Raw genomic sequence first — 19,629 nt, 5'->3', positions numbered from 1 at the left:
CTCTGAAAAAGCAAAATGCCTTCTTCATCTATACCTATGTAGAATTAGGGCAAAGATAAAACCCCATAGAGTTGAGCCCCACAGGGTAGTAGTACACCTGACTTGCTATGACACCATTCCCACAGCACTGTACCTTCTCATCAAGCTGAGCAGTAGCCAAACTGAGCTAGATAAGATGCATAGGAAGGGGCTATAAGGGAGGATACTGTTTGGTCCAGAGTTTTTCCAGAGAAGAGATTCTTGAAGGTAGCAAAACCACCAAATCTATAAACAAATAAGTCCACTCCTGCTCCCATCTCTGGTCCCAGGGTGGCCTTTAGCATATCTTTTGCTGTCTCCTTTAACAACAAGCGGACCCAGGACATTGAGTTTCAGTGCAAGGCCATCCACCTGGATGATACGAAGAGAAATGGGTATCATAGGGGTGGCTGAATAACAGCATAGATACCCCAGGTCAGGAAATATGGGACACTGAGATAGACAGATATACCTGGATAGAAGGGAAGGGGCAACCTCTAATGGTACGGAAACACATGCTGTATTCCTTCTGCTTCAGAGGCAAAGGAACCATTCCACTGGGTACAAATGAAAACTGTGGCACAATCCTGCAAAGTTCGGACATGCTACGGGGCACCTTCCTGCTGATGGACACTTTTGACAATCGCTGGATGGTGTGGCCTCTGCTTCCTCATCACCATACATACTCCACCCTTGGCCAACCCTGGAGAAAATCTGCCTGAACTGTACCAACACCCGCTAAAAAAGATGACTCTGTTGTATCAGGATTGAGAGAAAAGAACTACTAATTATTTTGGCTAGGCTCAGTACAAGGACATACCAGAAGAATTTAGACTTTTCTCTGATGCATAAGTATCAGCAAGAGGGTCCATATCCTTGTTCAACATACAAATAAAAGCAAATTCCCAATGGTTGCAAATAACCTTGTTTGAAATACCCAAAATGATGAACAGCACTGAGCTCAGACTTAATGTAATTAAGGAAGAACTGAGAGGCATCCATCTCATAGTGATGCGCATCGGTATGTGTTGGACTTGATGGCCACATTGGAGTGCAGGGTATGTGCGAAGATTGGTGCATCCTGCTGTACATTCATACCAGGCAATGACATGGACAATGGAACTGTGACTCTTGTCATCCAAGTATTGCAGCAATTACAAAAAGACATGCATGAAGAGGGAGGTTCCCATGGACAGGAGTGGTTCACAAACTGGTTCTCCTGGCTTCCCGGTGACTGACCAGTCTCTGTAATCTGTAATCATTGTTGCTCGTTTTGTATTGTTATTGTTTTTGTGTGGTTTCATACAAGTGGGGGCTTCCTGCTGTAAAAAGGCAGTCTTAAAATTGGGCAGAATACTAGAAAGTAGGGAAGTAGTTGTAAGCCAAACGGAAGTCCCCAATAATGTGACTGTCATGAAGAATGAGTTAGATGGTGTTGTTGAAAATTCAAATAGAGGAGGGAATGTTAATATTGGGAAAGTTGATGTCAACGTGCACCATGACACGATCACATATACCAACAAAAGCACATCACTGCTAGCTAATTCACCCGACATGAACTCTCCTTCAACCCTCTCTCCAAGATACATGGTCAGATAGGTTCTGAAAGCTGATCCTGAGGTAACTGACTGATAGGTCACAGATGGGGCAGCACGTAGGCAGTCAAGAAACAAACAAACAAGAAACTCAAAATTAGTCCCACAGATAGGGGCAGCGACACCACAATGGTCCAGGAGATTGTCCCTAATAAATCGCACATACCCAGAGGGATGCACACATTTCCAAACACCATAAAGTCAAATGCCACAGGTAGTTAGGAATACTTAGCCAATCAGAACACAACACACAGATTACACACATCAATCATGTGCCCCTCAGGTCAGATAGCTGGACATGTTAGCCACTGGCCCTCATTGTGTTCATGTCAGGTCGAGGACCATCTGCATTTGTTATCAGGACCTTATTTATGACTCCAAGACAACTATTCACATTCTTCACCTCAAAAGGAATGCTGTAATTACTTTATTTCCCTCAGAGAAATGTATAAAAAACACTCAGATCAATTGTACAGCTAGAGACACTCCCTAGTCCCTGATTTTGTATCTGCTCTCTCACCTGTAATGTTTAATTAAACTAGTCATTCCTGTTTTGCCGAACATCTCTTTTTTTAAGGTAAATTCACATTTGAGCAACACTGCTTTGAATACTCTTCCAATGCTACAAAGGATGGCATTGAGTGGTCAGTATTTCTAACCTACTTGAGATATGATTGCTACTGAGGTAGCTAAGGAAAGTTGACAAAGCAGCCAAAGTTCATGTCTTCAAAGTCAGGACCCACTTGGACAACCAGTAATTAAAAATGAAGCTGCTATTTCAATGAATGAGGTTGAACTTCAGTGAAGCAAGCAATACAGGAAACAAGTGATTTGACAGATTTAGTTGGACAATTGGATGATGAGCAAAATGGAAATATATATGGAAATGAAAGCCACAGTTGAGCATGGATAGTTTCATGACAAGAAAGAGTGTGCATGCTTAATACTTAAACCTATACTGTTGTATGTCGGCGGTCAAGCTGGCACTGGTGAAAGTTTGTTAAATACAAGTTCTTTCTGCTTTCCTACAGCAGACTAATGTAGGAAATTGGAGTATTATGGAGTAATATTGGTGGGGCTTCACTATGTAATACTCTCAAAATACCCCAAATATTGTCCTTTGGTTTCACAATAATAAATTCCTAGCTCAGTCCTGGTGGTGTGACAAGGAGCAGTCAGGCTTTACTTAAGGAACATGTGTAAAGCATTTCAGAGTACCAACATGGACGATAAGTAATTAATATGACTCAAAAGAAATCTAACACCCATGTATAAAAAAATAAAGCAGGTTTTTAAATTAATTTAAGCATCAGAACAAAGTAAGTCATACACATTCTGGGCGGTATACGCCTCCTGACCAACTATTCTTTATGCCTGCCAGCGGGCAAATGTGCCTGGGGGTGGGTGGGTAGATTTGTCCTTAACTGAGGTACAGCCTGCTTGCATATCAGAGACGGTGTGTCCTTTGAAGCTCAACTCCTTGATGTGCCACTTCACTAGCTTTCCTAAGAGGGAGGGAGGTGTGCCCTCCTTTCCCCCCCCAGGTTATTGTCCTGACTCCTGTGAGTGTTCACACCACTGCCCAGGAGGTCGGCATCATGGCCTGGTGGCAGAAAGTGCAAGTTGACAATCAGAGAACAGGAAAACTGGAGCAATTCCACGGGCAACCTCTAAGGTTCTGCTTTGGGTCCATGTCACATCACTCTCAACAAGAGATTCATGTCAGGGGTCAGTAATCATGTTATTTTATAATAAACATGGCCCATTTTTGTGTACCATAATGGATCAGGTGACCTCAGGTTTGCTCGGGTGTCAGAGGATGTTATCCTCTGGACTGTTGTTCACTTATAGTAGCTTTTAATGAAAAATGCCACTATAGGGACGTATAAGCTGGCACTTATGTGTCCATTCCGTTAATATAATGAATCCTACGTTACGGGCTCATGAGGCCTTGATTAGGGGGGTCTGACATATACGAAAGATAGTGCTTGGGCTGTGTTCAATGTGGTAGCCCGAATTTATACTTTTTGGTGCAAAACTGTGCTAACGCAGTTTTGCATCAAAGAGTACAGCGCCAGCTTACGCCATTCCTGAGTACCAGCCGGGTGCCAAATTAATGGAATAGCACAAGCCGGCACTCAGCTTGGGCTAGCGCAAACCAAAATAAGCCTAGCTTGGTGGGGGTGGCGGTAGGCAAGGAGGAGGTTGTGCCACAAAAAACTACGCTAGCCAGGTTAGAGGCTAAATAAATAGCCTCTAACCGTACTAGCCCCATTTCCTGGCACACAACCACCAAAACCATGACTCCTGTCTTAGTAAAGACAGGAGTCATGACCACTACCCCAATGGCCAGCACAGAGAACAGGTGTCCCCTGGGCATGGCCACTGCACTCTATGTAATGCAGGGGCTCCCAAGTTAGGTCCCCAGAGGCACTTAAAAAAAAAAAAAAAAAACATACTTACCAATACTTATCCTACTTACCCGAGATGGGGTCTCCCATCCTCTGGTGTGGGTAGGGGTGTTCCTGGAGCTTGGGGTGGGCACCTGTGGACCTATTCCATGGTGTCTGACATGGAAATGGGTCCACAGATTCCCTAACGCCTGGTCTGATCCAGGTGTTCAATAATGGTGCTATGCAGGCTTAGCACCATTATTTAGCCCCTCCTCCCATCCGTGCTTCATTTTACCACGAGGGGATAAATATGGGGTTATAGGGATAGCACTATAATTTGGATGGAATCTCCTACCTTGCATCTCATTGACACAAGGTAGGTTCACTCACCGAAAATGTGGTGCAAACTCCTATATTTTGATGTTAGACATGTCTCACGTCAAAATATAAATATGCAGTTGAGTTTGCACAGAATTTGTGTAAAACAAATGACTCAAATTTGGCACAAAAAGAATATAAATATGCCCCGGTGTGTGCACAGTCAAGCTCAAGCAGTTCACACTGCTCCTGCAGTCTGCAATGGCAGGCCTATTATCAGTAGTTTACCTGGGTCGCTTAGGGTGGCACAAACAATGTTTCAGCCCCTGTGATCCCCTTAGCACTCATGTCCTGAGTACCACTGATACCACATATTAGGACCTTATTTGGGGGTTAAAGTAGTTGCCAATTGCAGATACCAATTTACATTTACAAATTAAAGGAGAGAGAACTGGCACTGGGGCCTGATTATCAGGCACCCGTGCATTTTCAGAGTTATAGCAAACAGCATCCAGAGAAAAATGTGTGGGGCTGGCCATCCAAAAAGTGATCTTTCCTACAACTATAGACTATAATTTACTATGTATAGTTATAGCACCAACTGTATTAGCTGCACACATTATCAAAGGTATTACTTTATGTCAACTTTTGATGTGCCTGTGGAACATGACAACAAACTGTAATACTAAAAGTTATCCAGTGAAATTTGTCATGAAGTTTCAAGAGTGTTGAAAAAGTTGAAACTTCTAGTCATCAATGAGGTGAGCATGGTCTCAAACTTAAAGCTTAAATTGTACATCTCAGGATGCAAGAGGTTCTGAGAAAGGAATATGATTGTTTTGAAGATCTACAGCAATGTACACCTGTGAAGGCTCACCCTATCTTCAAAACACTGCTCCGTTATAAAACAATAAATTCTCCAGGAATCACTGGAAATGTGAATATGTGAATACATTTTAAATTCAAAGAATTAATTAGAAATATGCGACAAGCATCAGACATTGATTAAGGAAATATTTTGGAAGAGGTTAGAGTAGGTGTTCTTTCAATTGGGAAGGCATGTTCTAGAAAGTCATCTTATGAAAAACTGTATCCAACAACGAAGACAGAAGAAGGTAAACATAGTGTATGCCTAATGCTTACATTGAAGGAGTGTGTATCATTCAACAAACAACAGCTGGAATTGGAGACAGAAGAAATGTTGTAACTGAAGGCAATAGACTGTATTGCTAAATGAAAAATTACAGGGAAAACTGGATTCATTAGTATAGACTGTTTTAGGAACTGCAGGATTGGAGAAATGTCTATGCAAAGACTGTAGGATGGCATTGCTTTGAAATATGAATGTTATGGAAGTTTTGGTTAATGGACGTTTGGGTACAGTTTTTGATTTTATTTTTATTTTTATTAATTGTCCTAATAGGGATGAGGTGGTATAACTTGTGGTTATTTTGATTGACAATGATTGACTAACAAGGCAAAGCAGATTAGATAGTCTATTGCATATTGTGTGCTTGTGACAGATATATGTGTAACAGAAACAGTTTCCATTTTCTCTAGCTTATGCTGTTACTATTCATAAATCACAAGATTTAGGTTTAGATGCAACATTTATTAATATTGGTAGTACCATGTTTAAAGACAGTATGTCATAAGTAGCCTTTTCTTGAGTTAGGACATTGTCTTGTTTGTATCTATGTACATTTGATGAGATTAACGTAAATGCAGACTCAAGTTGAGTTACAGAATACAACTGATTGAGACCTCTTTATTCTCCCCATTTAGAACAGTCTGAGAAATGAGAAATGCTTTATGTGTCCGAAGTGAAACACTTCAAAGCAGTGAAGTGATGGTGTTGCCAAGAAGGAAATGAAAATGAAGAAGGAAGTTGTTAAGAAACAAAAAACTTAAAATGATGAAGATATTGTTGGCTTTCTATTGTCAAACCCATCTGGTGTGAACTGTTTTGCTAATGTTATGGTAATTATTTTTTTCCAGAACATTATGTTGTAAATGCAATTCAAGAGAAACAACAGAAAGTATGGTGTTCTGAACTGTCTAGTTTGTTGATCCGTCTGTGTACTGAGAGAATGAAAGTGCATCCTGTATCAGTAATTTGAGACACTGTAGATCTATCTAATGGATCTGCATGGTTTACTCAAAACACTCAACAGGGTGCACAGAGTTTTTTAATGGTGATGTTTGGTGTTTTAGAAGAAGAAAAGATACCTGAAAATTACTTTTTTGTACTTAGGGCCTGATTTAGAGTTTGGCAGAGGGGGTTACTCCCGTCCGTCGTTTTACGATCCCATAATAGCCTATGGAGATTGTAATATGGAAGATGGGATAGTTGTCATGTTTGTGGTGGAGTAACCAATCTGTAAAACTCTAAATCAGGCTCTTAGTTACTTGTGGCACCACAAATGTAAATATTGCTCATACACATCAACTACGCAAATACAGTCATAGGGTTTTATTTATTTAATGCTACAAGATCCCAAAAGTGTTACTTTTAACTGTTTAGTGAAAAAAGCTCTACAAAATAATGTTTGCCCAAATTGTTGAATAGACGTTCTGTTGGCTTTAGATGTAGCAAGAAGTGGTAAGTATGTTATTTTAATGCTACAATGATTCAGAGCAGATAGTAGTCAATTACATACTGAGATTACTCATGTTAAAGCAGGAAAATATTAAATTCTGGTAAAACATACACTACTGTCGCTATCTTTTTTCACAAAGGTGTTAGTATTAAATCCCTATCTTTTGTTCTTGGAACCTAAATTCTAAGGAGGGTCACAGTTCTAAAAGTGGAATAGTCTAGTTATTTTAAATGCATTATAAGGATTAATGACCTCATTCGGCCTACCAAGGGTGATGTCTTTATAAGGTTTTCCTATGCTGGTGAGCCCTATATATCTAGTAGTACTACTAAAGATGAAGTTCTCATTTTCAGCACATCTTTGTTTGGATTAGTAGAGCAAGTATAGGTGATTTGATTGCTCACATGCACCCTGACGGGTTTTGGGGCACTGAGGGTGCCATGACACTGTCAAAAAGCAGAGTCTTGAGTCTCTTTCTAAAGCCACCATGGAGGGTGCTGTTCAGAGGTAGAGGGGCATATTATTCCAGGTCTTGATGATGGTGTAGGATATGGAGTGGCCCCAGCTGTGGCTGCACCAGAAGTGGGGTGTGTGCATCGGCGAGTGATGATGAGCGCAGGTGCCTACAGGACTGATGGAAGTTTAGTCGATGGTTGATGTAGGATGGGCTTTGGTCATGTAGAGCTGTGTAGGTATGCCTGAGGATCTTGAACTGACATCCCTTCTGAATGGGGAGCCAGCAGAGTAAAAAAAGGGAAAATTAAATGCTTATTTTTATTATAACACAGCATTTCATCATGGGAAATGTGCAGTGATTTGTTGCTACTATGAAGTTAGGCACTGCTAAAATTCTAAGTTTATTTTATAATTTTATAAATGTTAATATCAATTCATATTTGTATTTTTTTTCTTTTTTTATACAGATGACTCCCACAATCTATTGGAGTAATGTGGTTGACAAATTTGTTCTTCCAGTGTTGTTATATTTGTGTAGACTGTGAGGGTGTTCCAGACTACATTTAAAAAAAAAAACATACACTTACTTATTAAATCAGACTCCCACTTACACTACCATATAGCAATCAAACACCCACTCATAAATCTATATTACCAACACTTCTCACATACCCACACAGTCATTCAAAGACCAATTTGCACACCCATGTAGTCATTGTTAAAATATATGTATTTTGGTGCAGAGGGGAAGGTGATTGTCAACTCTAAAGAGACATGGGGGGTCATTCTGAAATGAAGCCGCCCGCCTGGCGGGAACCGCCAGAAGACCGTACTGCGGTCAAAAGACAGCGGCGGTCATTCTGACTTTCCCGCTGGGCTGGCGGGCGACCGCCAAAAGGCCGCCCGCCCGCCCAGCGGGAAAGCCCCAGCAACGAGGATGCCGGCTCGGAATGGAGCCGGCGGAGTTGCTGGTGTGCGACGGGTGCAGTTGCACCCGTCGCGATTTTCAGTGTCTGCCAAGCAGACACTGAACATCTCAATGGGGCCCTGTTAGGGGGCCCCTGCAGTGCCCATGCCAGTGGCATGGACACTGCAGGGGCCCCCAGGGGTCCCACGACACCCGTTCCCGCCATCCTGTTTCTGGCGGTGAAAACCGCCAGAAATAGGATGGTGGGAAGGGGGTCGGAATCCCCATGGCGGCGCTGCTTGCAGCGCCGCCGTGGAGGATTCCCTGGGGCCACGGGAAACCGGCGGGAAACTGCCGGTTTCCCTTTTCTGACCGCGGCTGGACCGCCGCGGTCAGAATGGCCCCAGAAGCACCGCCAGCCTGTTGGCGGTGCTTCCGCGGTCGTTGGCCCGGCGGTCCATGACCGCCAGGGTCAGAATGACCCCCATGATGACTTAAGATTAGACGAGGTACTAGGCAGAGGTGCTCTGTGTCCCTAATTTTGTTTATATTTTTTACTGAGCCTTTAGCAATCAAGATACAGAAAAACAACCCAACTGTCCCTCTGATTGTAGGCATGTCTAAGATTAAGCTGTTTTATATCTAAAAGCAGAGCATGAGAATATACAATGCTTAATTGAAGAGATCAAAGGTTTCACAAGTATAGGTGTCTATAGGATGAGTGAAGCAAAAATCAATTTTTGTTTTTTAATGCATCACAATGAGATCTTCCGGTTTGTCTACAATCATTACCACAGCGTCCAGTAAGATATTTAGGAATTTTCGTGACCGATATACTTTCCGACCTCTTCTAACTTAATTATAGCGTTCCCCTTAATAAGATTAAAATGCTGTTTGAGAGATGGACTTCATTACCTCTCACGCTGATCAGAAGAATTGCGCAAATCAAAATGTTAATCCTGTCTTTGCTTTTATTACTTTTTATGAACCTTCCCTTACGGGTACCAAGTACAGATTTTAAAGAACTTGATGTAATCTTTAAAACAATTTTCTGGCAGAATAAAACACCCAGGGTAAAGAAGGAAATATTAGATCTGGATGTAGAACGAGGTGTCCTAGCACTTCCGCATATGACGACCTATTATCAGGCGGCCTTTTTGGACAATTTGATGAGAGTTTCTACAGCAGATATAAGGTTTGATAGTTTTTTTGGTAATGTTATGTCAAAGGAAGTGGGGTCAAACTGCCTGTGTTTTTTAAAATGGCAAAACTATCCCTGAAATATAGATATAAGACCTTGAGGTTTGCAATCCAGCCTTTTCAGGACCTTTGTAGGAGTTGGAAGATTCCACCTTGCCATGACTACACCTGATTGAAGGAAACTGAAATCTGGAGTTTGAGTGTTCCGAGTATACGTTGCATCAATGAGAAGAGAATGGGTTTAATAAACTGAGATGTGTTTTATGCAGGTCTGACATTAATAACATGGGATCAAGTTATCCGGAGATTCGAGTCCAATAGCATGGATCTCCAGATAAGCAATAGACATTTGTTTTGAAAGCAAATTATAGGGAAATGATGTCTGAAACCTGTTCGCTGGTTCACTTGTTTAATGAGAACAAACTTTTAGGTTTGGGTAATAGTTACAGGTTTCTCAGAAAACATGTGAGCCAAATAGTGGGCCTGGATTTCCTAGAGAAAACTCATAGAGAGACTGAGTGTAAGCTAGTTTTAAGTGAATGCCAGCATATTTGCAAGATGTGATACAAACCCCTTACAGCAGCTAATTATAAAAGGATGGCATTCCTTTCAAGATGGTTGACATATTGTACTCCGCCAAGGCTTCATAAAATGTTCTCATCTCATCCTAATCAATGTTTTCAGTTCAAGGCAATGGATAGAGGTGATTTAGGAGCACAATTTTTTTCTATGTCCCAGGTTACAGCATTTTTGGATGGAAGTATTCACAGAAATCAATAAAACGAATCAGGTTTATTTACCACCCGAACTCGCATTAGCCATATTTGTTTTTTTCCACTCAGTAGATAGGATCAACAAGCCCTCCCAATGGTTTATTTCAATTTTGGAAATCTACGAATATCCCCACTGTCAATTTATGGGTGGAAAAGAGGAGGAGGACCAAACATTTTGAAGAAGCATATACAAGAAGAGTAGGGGTGAAGTCAAGGTTCTTGGCAGTATAGTGAGAATGGATGGCTCCAGATTTGTCTTCTCTAAGTAGTGACTGAGGTGATGTGTGTGTTCTGGCATAGCTGTTTTTCCATAATGGATGATACAAGTTAAAGGTACCGTTAAAGGATATTGATGTGGGATAGAATGATTATTGTCACAAGACTCATGTTTACGCATTATAGTTTTCCATGGGATTATTCCAGCGAGTAAGGCTTCGGTGGACAACTAGTGCATATACGCACTTAAGCATTTAGGCAACTGTTAAAAATGGGGTATTTGGTTGGCAGTCAGGTTACCCCCTGCCCAAGCAAGGACCCTCACTCTAGTCAGGTAAGTTACACACAATCCAAATTATCCTGTGCCCACCATCTGGTAGCTTGGCACTGAGCAGTCAGGCTTAACTTAGAAGACAATGTGTAAAGTATTTGTGCAATAAATCATACAATAACACCATATAGCACCACAAAAATACACCACACAGTGTTTAGAAAAATATATAATATTTATCTAGATATTTGTAGGTCAAAACAATAAAAGATGCAATAAGGAAATATAGAGATATCACTGAAAAGTGATATAAAGGGCCTGATTCTAACTTTGGAGGACGGTGTTAAACCGTCCCAAAAGTGGCGGATATACCACCTACCGTATTACGAGTCCATTATATCCTATGGAACTCGTAATACGGTAGGTGGTATATCCGCCACTTTTGGGACGGTTTAACACCGTCCTCCAAAGTTAGAATCAGGCCCAAAGTGTCTTAAGTCTTTTAAAAGCAAACAAAGTCTCTTTCAAGCACAAAGTACCTGTTTCGTGTGAAAAATCTCTGCAAAGGGGCCGCAGAGGAGGAGAAGCGTGGAAACAAAGGGGTGTGCGTTGATTTCTCGGGCAGCACACGGTCGGGCGTCTTTTAGTTTCCACGCAGGGATGCCCGTGCGTCGATTTACGGTGCTCGGTCGTGGATCCTCATCGGGTTGCGGGGTTTTCAGACACCCCGGGGTCTGTGCGTGGAATCCTGGGCTTGGTCACAAGCTCTGCATCGTTCCGGTGGGCGATGCGGGGACGTTTCTCCCGCACGGCAGGTGCTGCGTTGATTTCCCCTCTGGAAGTCGGGCTACGTCGTCCCAGGTCAGCTGTGCGTCAATCCGGTGGGCCGTGCGTCGAAGTTCCGGTCGCAACGCAGGCACCGCGTCGATCTTTTCCTTGCAAAGTCGGGCTGCGTGGTTTCTGTTCGGAGTGCAGTGAATTTCTCACTGCGGGACAGGCTGTGCGTCGTTTTCAGCCAGCTCTGCGTCTAATTTTCGCCACAGAAGGAGTCCAGTTGCAAGAGAGAAGTCTTTTTGGTCCTGAAACTTCAGGGAACAGGAGGCAAGCTCTAGCCAAGCCCTTGGAGAGCACTTCTTCACCACAGTCAGGGAGCAGCAAGGCAGCAGGGCAACACAAGGCAGCAGTCCTTCACAGAAAGCAGTCAGATGAGTCCTTTGGGCAGCCAGGCATTTCTTCTTGGCAGGATGCAGGTTCTGGTTACACTTTCTTCTCCAGGAAGTGTCTGAGGTGGTAGGGCAGAAGCTTGAAGCAGAAGCAGAAGCTGAGGCTTGAAAATGCACAAAGTTGCATTTCAAATGTCTCAAGGCACTTTAAAACAGGTAACACGCTATGATCAAGAGTCTAAATGAATTGTTTTAAGCTGTTTTCGGAATATAAGAACATACTTCATTGTTTTTTTCTTTTTCTCTGCATTTATTATGCTCAATGATAAAATTCTAGGTTTATTTATAATTTTATAAATTGCAATACCAATTCATATTTGTTTTTTCTTTTTATGCAGATGAATGCCACGATCTATTGGAGTAATGTGGTTTCCAAATTAACTCTTCCAGTGTTGTGTTAGTTTAGATTATGAGGGTGTTCCAACTACATTTAAAAAACATATACTTATTTATAAAATCAAACACCCACCTACACTACCACATAGCCACCCATACAACCACTTACACACATATATATATAGCCACTCACTTCTCACATACTCACACAGTCATTCAAGACCCATTTGCACACCCATACAGCTACTCACATATCTACTCACAGACCCACATAACCACTCACACAGCCACTCACCCAACCATATAGCCACTCACATACCTACTCACACATCCACAAAACCACTCATATACCCACTAACAAAATCATTCACACACTCACAAACCCCTCACAGAATGACACAACCACTGATACACCCATTCACAGATCAATACAGCCACTCACACACCCATAGAGCCACTGATACACCCATTCACAGACCAGTAAAATCATTCATACACCCACTCACTGACTAAAACAACCAGTCACACAGCCACTCACACAGCTAGTTAGGTACTCATACAGACACTCAGAACACCCATTCGCAGACCCACAAAACCACTGACACACTCACACACCCATTTGCACACTCACACACCCAGTCCACAAACACATAAACACTCCCATACCCATTCACAGACCCATACAACCATTAATAAAGCCACCCACTCACAGGCCCACACAGGCACTCACACACCAACTCACATGCCCACAAACCACTCACACATCCAGTCACACACTCATTTGCACACTCACATACCCACGTGCAAAACTACACAACTCACACAGCCACTCAAAGACTTACACAGCCACTCTTAGACCCATACAGCAACTCATACCGCCACTCACACACCCACAAAATCACTCATACACCCATTCACACACTCACACCCATAAAACTACTCACACACCCACTCAGAAACCCACAAAACCACTCACTCAGCCACTCACATACCCATGAAGGCACTCACACACCCAATCACATTCCCATATAACCATTCACACAGCCACTCACAGACCACACAACCACTCACACAGCCACTCACAAATCCGTACAACCACTCACACACCCATTCACACACCCATATAGCCACTGACACACTTAATCACAGTTCCACAAAACCACTTGCATGCCCACTCACATACCCATTCACGTATCACATACCACACGTACACCCATTCACAAACTCATATAGACACTTAGGCCCTCATTATGACATTGGCGGTATATCCCACTCCCCGCCGCGGTGACGGCCGCCAACATACCACAATGGTGGCGAAGATCTGTTCGCCATATTATGGCACACACACATCAATCTGACAGAATACAGGCACATACACACATCTGCCAGCCCAAAGGTCAGTGATATATTGGCTGTCCCAACACCCATACCGTTACGCCAACAAAACAACGGCCATCACATTATGACCCACGAATCACCATAGATGCATTCAACGGCGGTAAACCATTGGCGGTACATATCGCCGCGTTCAGAATGGACACCCACATACAAAACAACAGTACATTGGCCAATACTAAAAACACACACCTGACACTCATACACATACCACACCCACACACCCACAGCACTATAAAACATACACCCACATTACCCACAACCCCTTACGAATACAAATTATTGCCTCCAGACTGACACCAAGACCACTGCGACAACTAGACACACACACCACTTACACCCATACATCCCTCATGCACACCACAACACACACCCCACCACATTACTCAACACACTTTCACAAACACACACCACACAACACTCATGTCCCCACAAAGGCATACCTGTGTCACTGATGAGGAGTTAAGGGTCATGGTGGAGGAAATAGTCAGGGTAGAGCCACAGCTGTTTGGATCACAGGTACAGCAAATATCCATTGCAAGGAAGATGGAGCTATGGCGGAGAATCGTGGACAGGGTGAATGCCATGGGACAGCACCCAAGAACAAGAGACAACATCAGGAAGAGGTGGAACAACCTACGGTGGAAGGTACGTTCCATAGCAGCAAGGCACCAGCTCACCATACAGAGGACTGGCGGTGGACCCCCGCCTACTCCCCCACAGCTCACAGCATGGGAGGAGCAGGTCTTGACATTACTGCATCCTGAGGGACTCGCTGGAGTAGCCGGAGGACTGGACACTGGTGAGTCCAGATTTACTACTCATCACCCTCATACCTGCATGCCATCTCAACCCCTCACTCTCATCACTCCACTCCATACCACACACTGCACCTACACATATGACTAACACCAATGCCAAATCCTGCATGTTATACCAATGCATGGACAGCCCTCCCAGCCCTGCATGGACACCCATCACCAAAGCATGCATAGCATTGAGAAACTAGCAATCACACAATACATCACTATACACAAGCAAAAGGTGGCAGGGCAAATCCAATGATAGAGGGAAAGCCAGGGATGTACAATATGTCACAGACATGAGGCATAATACATCACTTGCATCCCCACAGGTGCCCCAGCCAATCCCAGTGGAGAGGCGGTATCCAGTCCCCGAATAGAAGATGCCCCCAGTGACGACAATAACTCTGGACTTCAGGATCTGGACCAACAACCTGGCCCATCAGGGACCAATGGCCAGCCAGTCACCCCAGCCCACTCACAGTCTACCACAGCACCCCCCCAGTATACCCGCACGTCTGTCCCCAGGAAACATCTATTAGCAGTGTGCCACCTGTACAGGGACCCTAGTCCACACCTCATATCCAAGACAATCAGGGACCTGGGGTCAGTGACAGTGGGCACAACATTCAGGGGACAGAGGCACAGGCCAACAGGGGAGGACTGCTGTGCGCAAGGGAGAGGACAGGACCAGGGAACCGACTCTCCAGGAGGCACTCTCCGAGATCCTGGAAACCTACCAACATTCCCAGGACACGATGGGCCAGATCCTTGACAACATGCAGGAGAACAGGCGGCTGCAGGATGGGCAGTATCAGGGGATCAGGGAGGACTTTCAAGCAATTAACACCGCTCTGATCTCCATAGCAGGGGTGATGACAGACATGGCCAACATCATGAGGGAGGCAACAGCACAGCAGCGGGCCCCTACCACTAGCCAGTCCATTGACCAGCCCTCCATTTCCACTGCAGCTAGTGGGCAGGAGGCCCCGCCACAGAACCCATAGGCCACCAGCACCCCTCCCCTGCAGAAGGAGAACCACCCCGCAAACATTCCCTGCAAACCAGACAGAAGCCAGAGACACTTGCCAAGACCACCGCCAGGAAATTAGAGTCTCCTAACTGTCCCCCTTGTGTCCCACACTATCACCTTGTCCACTTTGAACTGCCTTTGCTCCCCTTCCTATAGCCACTTAGACGCTGGACCTGTGCTACAAACAGACTGGAACAATACCCTGGACTTTCCTCCATCATCACCCCATTCCATTGCACTTTCCTCTCAATTTCTGAGCACTACAATAAACACCCTTGAACACAACTTGACTACTAGTGTTATATGTTTGAAAATGTGCATTTGTGGAAACAGTCACATCTAGTGCAAATGATCTGAACACAATGAGAGCACAGAAATAACGACCTTTAGCTGTCTGTTGTAAGCGTATCAGCACACAGTTGTTATATCACCAACATCTGTAAAATGACAAGCCATAGGTGACAGTAAGTTGAGATGCAAAGGAAGTTAATGTCATCATGCTACAGCCACACAGAATACACCAATAGTCATAGGAATGGTCAGTTGCTCTGTCTCACCTGTGATTCATTGGAAGTATTGATGGATAACTGATGTTCTGTTGTCCTTATCCTCAGCCTCAGCCTCTTGATCTTCACTGTCCTCAGAGTCTACTGCTGCCACAGGGACATCTCCAGTCTCCTCCTCCTGCAGAAAGGGTACATGCCGTCTGTGGGACAGTTTGTACAAGCACAGGAATCCACCTGTCAGATGGAGGCACCTGGCCTTCAGGAGCCCGAAGGTTCTCTCGATGATCCTTCTGGTTCGCCCATGTGCCTCATTATAACAATTCCTCTGCCCCTGTCCTGGCATTTCTCACAGGGGTCAGCAGCCACAATAGGTTTGGGTAGTCAGACTCTCCTGCAAGTATTGAGGGATCACATTTAGCCTCACACAATGATTTGGGGATGACACCTGAAGACATACACTAACATACAGTGTGTGGGGACCAAGGCTCACCTATTAGCCACACCCTGTGCCTCTGTCGTTGGGCCATAACATTTGGGATGCTGCTATTCCTCAGAACAAAGGTATCATGCGTTGACCCAGGATATTTAGCATTGACGTGGAAGATGTACTGGTCCTCCAGGCACACTATTTGCACATTCAGTGAGTGGAAACTCTTACGATTCCTGAACACCTGTTCATTCTGGCGGGGGGACTAATGCAATATGTGCCCCATCACTCGCTCCATTAGAATATTATTGGGGATATGTCTCATTGCACAGAATTCGGCCTTCACAGTGGACAAATCTTCCACCTGGTGGAAAACAATGTAGCTGCCCATGTGTTTTACCAGGGCAGACAAGACTGTTGCCAGCACGATTGAGAACATTGGCTGTGACATTCCTGCTGCCAAGCCCACTGTCACTTGGAAAGAACCAGTTGCCAAGAAGTGGAGCACTGATAGCACTTGCACAAGAGGGAGGATCCCATTCGGATGACGGATAGCAGATATCAGGTCAGGCTCCAATTGGGCACACAGCTCTGTGATTGTGGCCCCGTCCAGTCTATAGGTAAGGATAATGTGCCTGTCCTCCAGTGTAGCCGAGTCCACAAGGGGTCTTTACCCGGGTGTATGTCTCCCCTTCCTATTCATCTGCAGCAGTAGGTATCTAAGGGACACAAGATTGAGTAGGCTGTCACAATTTGAACAATGGAACCACAACTTCAGTGTACATGGTGCATATATGTTATGGGACAGTAGGAATGGGGAAGTATGTGCTAATCTAGTCTGTCACGCAGTTAATGTCGATATGACCGTTGTTCCCACCCCTGAAATGGCGACCGTCTGTCCTGTGTGTAGGGACAGGTGGAAGTGAGGTAATTACACCAATGTTTGGTGTCGTAGCGGGAGGTGGTCTTGCACCGCCGTGCAATTCCTCATTGGATAATATGAGGCTCTATGGAATACAGTGGTAAAAGGGGATCTGCACTGCGCGGGCGTGACCATCATTTTCTATCTGATTCCTCACTTGTTTCCTGACCTTTAGCAGGAGAAGACCTATGCTTCGTGTGCTGCAGTGACCCCTGTCTGGAACCTACCATGGCCCGTTTGACCGAGGAAAGGGCCCTGCCTTCACTTCAGAGGAATGGATCATTTGGTGGATGGGGTCCTATCCCAGTGCAGACTACTGTATGGGCCTCCAGACCAACAGGTGAGTACACTTTGGGCACGATGTGTATGGGAAGGATGCATGGAGATGTGTGTGCAAGCATCGTGTCATCGGGGGCGGAGTGACTTGTGGTGGTGTGCATGGTGTGCATTGGGCGATGTGTGTTCCAATGGTGATGGAAACAGGATTGGTAGGGCATTTGTGCGACAGGCTGTATTGTATGTGTAATGGTGTTCTCCTGTCTGTATTACCTCTGCAGGTCAGCGCCCAGCAAAAGAAGGGATTATGGCGTGCCATCGCCAAGGACATACAAACCCTGGGGGTCTATGTCAGGCGGAGTACCAACTGTCGGAAACAGTGGGAGGACCTGAGACGCTGGGCACGGAAGACCGTGAAGTCCCAGCTGGGGATGGCCTCCCAATGAGGAAGGGGTGCCTGTTGGGACCTGACCCGCCTGATTACCTGCATACTTGCTGTGACCTACCCAGAGCTGGATGGGCACTTGAGGGAATCATAGCATCCACAAGGGGGTGATTACAGTGGGCATTATTAATTATTGTTGTCTTCTTGAGGTCCCCAGGAATCTGGTGAGCTAGGATAAGGGGGCAGTAGCCAGGGGCTACTGTTCCTAAGGGTCACTACACCCTTCTGGTGTCCACTCCCTTTGGGGAGGGGGACACAGACCTAACCTTATTGGTCACGGTACTCCTAACCAAGATGGAGGATTCTGCAGGGGGGGTCACTTCAGATCTGGACACCTTAAGGGTGGTCCTAGCTTAAGTGGTCACTCCTCCTTGTTTGTCCTAATTTTCCCACCAGACTTTATGCCAAAAGTGGGTCTTTGTCCAGAGGGTGGGCGTCTCTACTAGCTGGAGTGCCCTGGGGCACTAACATGAGGCCTGTGCCTTTGAGGTTCACTGCCAGGTGTTTCTGTTCCTGCAAACGGGTGAGGGGGGACAGGTACAAAGGCTCTCACCCCATGAGGTCAGAAACTTGTCAGTGGCAGGCTGGCACAGACCGGTCAGACCTGCACTAGAAGTTTGTTTAAACTACAGGGGGCATCTCTAAAATGCCATCTGGGTGCATGGTACAATTTATCCAACATTGGCATCAGTGTGGCTTTATTGTCCCTAGAAGTTTGATACCAAACATCCCAGTCTTCAGTGAAGCCATCATGGAGCTGTGGAGTTTGTAATGATAAACTCCCAGACCATGTACTTTATATGGCCACACTGCACTTACAATGTCTAAGATTGGGCTTAGACACAGTAGGGGCATATTACTCATGCAGCTATGCCCTCACCAGTGGTATATTGCTCCTGCCTTAGGGCTGTAAGCCCTGCTAGAGGGGTGGCTTATTTATGCGACAGGCAGTTGTTTGTGGGCATGGTATCCTGAGAGGGTTACCATGTCAACTTTACCTTTTTCTTCCCACCAGCACACACAAGCTACAATGGCAGTGTGCATGTGCTTGGTGAGGGTGTCCCTTAGGATGGCATAATACATGCTGCTGCCCTTAAGGACCCTCCCTTGTCACACAGCCCTTGGTACCAATGGTACCTTTTACAAGGGACTTAGCTGTGTACCAGGGATGTGCCAATTGTGGAAACAGTGATACAGTTTTTGGGAAAGAACACTGTTGCTCGGGCCTGGTTAGAAGGATCCCAGCACACACTGTCAAGTTAGCATCAGCATCAGGCCCGTCGGGGTAACCATACCAAAAAGGGGCCCTTTCCTATCGACACCACCAGAGGTCAGGCCAAAGAAAAGATCACAGGAAGAAATTCAATGCCTGCAACACAAGGTACTGGAATGCTTACAAAAAAGGACAATAGAAAGAGCACCACTATCAATCGAGGAAACTATTCTGCTTACTTCCTTGTCTCAAAACTGGACAATTCACTGAGACCAATCGTGGACCTCAGTTTCCTAAACAAAT

Source organism: Pleurodeles waltl, chromosome 12, assembly GCF_031143425.1.
Source record: "Pleurodeles waltl isolate 20211129_DDA chromosome 12, aPleWal1.hap1.20221129, whole genome shotgun sequence".
NCBI lineage: Eukaryota > Metazoa > Chordata > Amphibia > Caudata > Salamandridae > Pleurodeles > Pleurodeles waltl.
Note: the sequence above shows the minus strand (reverse complement) of the source record.